We start from the raw sequence: 7,472 nt of genomic DNA on the forward strand, positions 1-7,472 counted from the left end.
CTCACGCCTGGTCCGCGGCCGGGTGCAGTTTTTGGTCCATTGGCGTGGTTATGGTCCAGAGGAGCGTTCCTGGGTTCCCTCCGCAGATGTCCATGCTCCTGTCTTGCTCCGAGCCTTCCACGCACGCTTCCCTCAGAAACCGTTCCTTACTCCGCGGAGGAGGGGCCCTTGAGGGGGAGGTACTGTCATGGTCTTACCTCCTTGCTGTTCCCTTCGTTTGACATGTGCTGGCGGCCATCTTGGTTTCTGGGTTTTCTTGTAGCCTCCCACCCTGCGGCTCCTCCTTCCCACTGGGAGGAGCTGGATGCCTAGCTCATATATATAGGAGGTCTGTGGCTTCAGTTCCTTGCTTGGTCCTCCTGTGTTCACATGCTTCCAAGACTGCTGCTGCTTCTGGTTCCTGATCCTGGCCTCGTCTGACTACCCCGTTGGTTCCTGATTCCGGCTTCGTCTGACTACCCCGTTGGTTCCTGATTCCGGCTTCGTCTGACTACCCCGTTGGTTCCTGTTCCTGGCTTCGTCTGACTACCCTTCTGGTTCCTGACCTCTGTCTCCGCAAGACCCTGTTTCGGTTTAGCCATCCGTTCGGACTTTGCTACGGCTTGCTCTTCAATAAAACCTTCTTATTTTCCACTTATCTCTTGTTGTACGTCTGGTTCATGGTTCCATGACAGGCATGCACTTCACCTGTGAGGTTGGGGGCAGCAGGTTACCTTTTCTTGATGTCCTCATATCTCAAACATCTTCTGGTGACTTGGAGACGTCGATTTATCGCAAGCCGACGTCTACCAATACCCTGCTTAGGTGGGAGAGCAGTCATCCTCTCCCACTTAGGCGGGGTATTCCCAAAGGGCAGTACCTCAGGATTAGGAGAAACTGCTCCTCAAAACGGGAATTCATCAGACAAGCTGCCGACCTGCGTACAAGGTTTCGACAGCGCGGCTATCCCGATAAAGTCTTAAGGAGAGCGTTTCAGTTTGCTTTACACGCAGATAGAATATCCCTCCTTATTCCCAAACCCTGTACAACGCCACCTTTAAACATCATTCGCCCCATCATGACCTTTGATAGGGCGGCAGGTGACATTAGACATATCCTCCCAAAAAATTGGGGCATCCTCCAATTAGACCCAGATCTGAGAGAAGTGGTGGGGGACTACCCTCACGTCACGTACCGGCGAGGACGCAGCCTCCGTGACACACTCGTGTCGAGTGAATTTACACCCCCACCTATTGTATCAGGCTTTACTTGGCTTAAATCCGACATTAAGGGGTGCTTTAGATGTAGTGGGTGCATTGCCTGTCCCTACTTGAAATCTGGTAAAGACTTTAGCAGTTCGGTTACAGGAAAGGAATATCGCATACACCACTTCATTAACTGTAGGACTCGCGGTGTTATTTACCTCCTATCGTGTGAATGCGGGAAAGGCTATGTAGGAAAAACCATCCGCGAGTTACGAAGACGCATTGGCGAACATCTTGGCGACATAGCTAAAGCAAAAGACACCCCTGTCGCCAACCACGTTCATAGCCAACATAATGGTAAAGCCCGCATTTCCGTAATGGGTATAGACCGCGTCCTACCCCCCAAGCGTGGAGGTGATTGGGACCGCGCCATATTACAGCGAGAATTGCGCTGGATCTACTACCTAAAAACAATGACCCCTCTGGGCCTAAATGAGCAGCTTAATTTTAGCTGCTACATTTAATTGCCTCATCTTCTGTACTTCTCTCTTCCCTCACTGGGCCAGTTATACCCCTCCTGTGGCCGGTGTGTATGTAAACCTGCCTCTAATAGCCTGGCTAATTTTATTTATTCATATTGTTAGCACGGATCCTATCTACCATGGGTCCCCCTGGCGATTAATTGAACTGCATTCACCATTGTGTTCAATTTTTATCGCCCTGTGCACCAAACCGCCCCCTGTATATATATAACAAATGCCTCCACATTGGCTCTCGGGTGGTGGGCGTGGTCTTCCCGGCCCGGCGCGCCCTTTGGCCTTCGGTCATGTGATTATTATCACGTGATGCGCGGCGTCATTCTCTGGCGCCGCGCTCCACGGGCCGCGTCCGGCTGGAACGCACGCTCCCTTCCTGCGTTCCACTGGACATGTGACTTCCTGTTCACAGAGTCACATGTCCGGAAGTAGGAAGTTACAGTGGAAATCGGCGGCTGTGGAGCACATTTAAAAAGACACAGAGTGGTGAGTACACTCTGCTGACAGCCTGCCCCTGGATTGACCATCCTGTGGCCCCTCTTATCCTTTATAGTTGGCACCCACTGGTGCAGCTGTACTTTTTTGGATAGAGAACCTTGATGCGGTCGTGTCCTGTGTGATTCAGGACCATGGTCAGTATACAGATATGTGCGGGGCCCTGCTGAGGGATTCATCCACGTACGAGGTTCTATCCGTGAACCCGCTGAACAAATTTAAACTACAGCTTAAAAACATCCTAGATGACGCTAGAACCGCGTCTATTATCTCTGATGATGATCATAAATTTATGCTGCCCACTCATCCACGTCTGGCGACATTCTATTGTCTACCCAAGTTACACAAGGGAACACGTCCTTTGAAAGGACGCCCCATTGTATCAGGGGTAGGCAATTTATCTCAAAATGTAGGGATCTACGTGGACCGCGTTCTGGCCCCTTTCGTTACCTCCCTACCTTCGTACACTCGGGACACCACACATCTGCTCAAACAATTGGAGGGAATTCACGTCGATAATACGAGCCTTCTGGCGAGCATCGACGTGGAGGCCCTCTATTCCAACATTCCTCACACCCTTGGAATAAAAGCAGTTGAGCACTTCTTAAGTACCCGTGGTTGTCAGTACCGCGCCCACAGCCTTTTCGTCCTTTCCCTTCTGGAGTTTACCCTGACCACCAACGTTTTTTCCTTCAATGGGAGACTCTACCACCAGCTCAGGGGCACCGCGATGGGGTGTTCCTGTGCCCCGTCGTACGCTAATCTGTTCCTGGGCTGGTGGGAGGAGACCATGGTCTTCAGGGATGAACATTCCACACTTATGGACTGTGTAGGCATGTGGGCGCGGTACATAGATGACATCTTCATCATCTGGAACGGGAACGATTCCTCGTTCCGTTCACTGGTGGAGATGTTCAATAACAACCAGATCGGCATGCACTTCACCTGTGAGGTTGGGAGCAGCAGGTTACCTTTTCTTGATGTCCTCATATCTCAAACATCTTCTGGTGACTTGGAGACGTCGATTTATCGCAAGCCGACGTCTACCAATACCCTGCTTAGGTGGGAGAGCAGTCATCCTCTCCCACTTAGGCGGGGTATTCCCAAAGGGCAGTACCTCAGGATTAGGAGAAACTGCTCCTCAAAACGGGAATTCATCAGACAAGCTGCCGACCTGCGTACAAGGTTTCGACAGCGCGGCTATCCCGATAAAGTCTTAAGGAGAGCGTTTCAGTTTGCTTTACACGCAGATAGAATATCCCTCCTTATTCCCAAACCCTGTACAACGCCAGGTGACATTAGACATATCCTCCAAAAAAATTGGGGCATCCTCCAATTAGACCCAGATCTGAGAGAAGTGGTGGGGGACTACCCTCACGTCACGTACCGGCGAGGACGCAGCCTCCGTGACACACTCGTGTCGAGTGAATTTACACCCCCACCTATTGTATCAGGCTCTACTTGGCTTAAATCCGACATTAAGGGGTGCTTTAGATGTAGTGGGTGCATTGCCTGTCCCTACTTGAAATCTGGTAAAGACTTTAGCAGTACGGTTACAGGAAAGGAATATCGCATACACCACTTCATTAACTGTAGGACTCGCGGCGTTATTTACCTCCTATCGTGTGAATGCGGGAAAGGCTATGTAGGAAAAACCATCCGCGAGTTACGAAGACGCATTGGCGAACATCTTGGCGACATAGCTAAAGCAAAAGACACCCCTGTCGCCAACCACGTTCATAGCCAACATAATGGTAAAGCCCGCATTTCCGTAATGGGTATTGACCGCGTCCTTCCCCCCAAGCGTGGAGGTGATTGGGACCGCGCCATATTACAGCGAGAATTGCGCTGGATCTATTACCTAAAAACAATGACCCCTCTGGGCCTAAATGAGCAGCTTAATTTTAGCTGCTACATTTAATTGCCTCATCTTCTGTACTTCTCTCTTCCCTCACTGGGCCAGTTATACCCCTCCTGTGGCCGGTGTGTATGTAAACCTGCCTCTAATAGCCTGGCTAATTTTATTTATTCATATTGTTACCACGGATCCTATCTACCATGGGTCCTCCTGGCGATTAATTGAACTGCATTCACCATTGTGTTCAATTTTTATCGCCCTGTGCACCAAACCGCCCCCTGTATATATATAACAAATGCCCCCACATTGGCTCTCGGGTGGTGGGCGTGGTCTTCCCGGCCCGGCGCGCCCTTTGGCCTTCGGTCATGTGATTATTATCACGTGATGTGCGGCGTCATTCTCTGGCGCCGCGCTCCACGGGCCGAGTCCGACTGGAACGCACGCTCCCTTCCTGCGTTCCACCGGACATGTGACTTCCTGTTCACAGAGTCACATGTCCGGAAGTAGGAAGTTACAGTGGAAATCGGCGGCTGTGGAGCACATTTAAAAAGACACAGAGTGGTGAGTACACTCTGCTGACAGCCTGCCCCTGGATTGACCATCCTGTGGCCCCTCTTATCCTTTATAGTTGGCACCCACTGGTGCAGCTGTACTTTTTTGGATAGAGAACCTTGATGCGGTCGTGTCCTGTGTGATTCAGCCTGACTGGCTATACACACTGATAGACACTTGACCTTACCTTCCCCTCTTTTTGTACTATTTTCCCCCCCTCTCAATGGTTGCACAGGCCCCATCCATAGCCCTGTGACCACCATTTGATCTCCCCTGATGATATTCTTCACGAACTGAAACGTGACACGTAGGGAGCAATTTTTTTAGGGATTACTAGGGAATCTGTCCCCCCAGGGCCAGGTATCCGGACGGGGACGCTCCTTGCGGGGCAAGTTCCCCGTATAGGTAGGTAGGGCGTACTAGCCCCTGCCCCCTATTCAGGGCCGTCTAGGGCTAATCGCCCTGCTACCCACCTATGTCAAAGGGGCACCTATACCTACTTGTCTCCAGTGCGGCCATCAAGTATTCCAGGATCCTCTCCATCATTAGCCATCTCTGCGAGAAACCCTGGTCGTTAATCGGATGAGAACGTTCCTGATTTTATTACTTATACCATCTTGGCCACATTTTGTATGTATATGTACAAGTTTATGCCCATAGGACTGTCTTTAATTATTGTTTGCTGTAGAGGCTCATCCTCTGGTGTCTACCTATCTATTTTAGAATTTACTGACATTAAATGTTAAGTTTTATCCCTCTGTTCCGCTGGATCAGTACATACGCTATTTAATTTGGGATTAAGCAGGCCCGGTCGCCAAATCCGGCCTTTCTGGTCTTCGGGATACAAAATAGAGCCAAACACTTAACTTCTGAGGATGATGGATGAACAGGACTTCAACAAGAACCACACTCCAGCTCTTCCAAAAAACAAATGAAGCTATCCAGAGCAAGGAGTGATAGGTAAAGTCAGACTAAACAGGGATGGGTAAAGGTCACATGATCCACACCTGAACAGGAGGTGTGGACATACCAGCAACACACAGACAAAGTGAAACCAAAAGAGGCTGTCAGATCACTATTGTGCAGATAATCTTTCAGACCTTCTAAGACCTGTCACACGAGTGACACTGGATGGCACAGAGTGGCACTGGATGGCAAACAGGGGCACTGGATGACAAAATGAGGGCAGTGGATGGCACAAGGGGGAACTGGATGGCACAAGGGGGACAATGGATGGCAGAATAGGGGGCTCTGGATGGAAAATGGGGGGCACTAGATGGAAAACAGGGGGCACTGGATGGCACAATGGGGGCACTGGATGGCACAATAAGGATGTGGAAAACACATGGACGTCATCAGTGTGTTTTTTACATTGGTATGTCAGTTCCAGCAAGGAAAGAACATGTCCTATTCTGGTCTTCAAAATGAGGACCTGAAATCCATAGAACTTAATGGAACTGCAAAAAATTTGGATCGCAAAATGGATTTGGTTGTGTGCATAAAGGTTTAGATACACAGCTCAGCAGATATTATGATGCAACATGGAATTAGATGCACAGCTCAGCAAGCTGTATCATAAAATTAGATACACACTTCAGCAGGCAGTATCACTGTCACGTATGAAGTTGCAGATAGCTGGAACTAATAAATAAACGACCATCTGGCTTGATCCCAAACTAAGGAGCATATACTGTAGGTGAGCCCTTTAATACCCTAAGAGCTCTCCCTGACTGCTATGCACATGCAAGGGTCTCAATGGTAGACAATTGCATGCGTACGTACCTAAGACTATGTGACACCTGAAAACCCTATAATAGTTAGGGGACACGACCACCGGCTCCCTGCACTTAATACAGACAGAGTCTGGGTCACCTAGAATCAAGCCAGCAAGGAAACACAATAAAGGCCTCCAGCAGTGAACACTTCATCCAGGAAGTAGTATAAACCGCAAAGTGAGGCAGTATGGGAGGGAATATAAAGGGAAACTATTAGTCTAAATAAGTGACACCTGGCGGAAGGAAAGGAGATGACAAAGTGAAACCAAAACAAAGAACGTCATACTAGAGGTAGAGAAGAACGTCTGCCAGACCTTCTCACAGAACTGGCGGTGACAATCGCACACAACAGGCTCTGTATCAGGCACACATACATGTTAGTATTAGATACAGATGTGTTTGGACTTGCTTGCCGATTCCAACTGTTTATTACACGCTGAAGATGGTGAGGGCAGAGCCTGTGGACGCTCAGTGATGAGTTTAGATACACAGCTCAGCAGGCTGTATCACACAGGATAGGATTCGATATAGATGTGTTTGGGTGTGCTTGCTGCTTCCAGCTGTTAATTACACTCTGGAGATGCTGAGGTAAGAGCCTGTGGACGGTCAGTGATAGGATTTAGACACTGAATAAGAAGTAGATTCATGTCTGGGTGTAGTAACATGGACACAGTAGTTATAGATGGAGTAGCTGCTGCAGACAGAGCAGAGCGACAGAGCAGAGCGCGCACCATAATTTCACAGGACAGGGGGCATGGCCAGCCTGTGACTCATCTCTGTGCAGTGCAGCCAGGCTTGGGTATATCAATAAAGTTATGTATTCAACAAAACAAGAAGGGGAGAAAGTAAACAGATCTGCCAGGATAATGTGATGTCTTCCAGAGAGAAAGGAAAGCTCGGACATGAAAAATAGGTATTGGGGGCATATGTATGCATGGTGAGGGTTGTTAGGAGCACATCAAAAGAATTTTGATTTTGGGATCGGACAACCTCTTTAAATTAGCAAATGTCCTAACTGTCGCCATATTATTTAATTCTTTAGCAGGACAACCCATAATTGGTCGTATAAACA

The sequence above is a fragment of the Bufo gargarizans genome, chromosome 10, assembly GCF_014858855.1.
Source record: "Bufo gargarizans isolate SCDJY-AF-19 chromosome 10, ASM1485885v1, whole genome shotgun sequence".
NCBI lineage: Eukaryota > Metazoa > Chordata > Amphibia > Anura > Bufonidae > Bufo > Bufo gargarizans.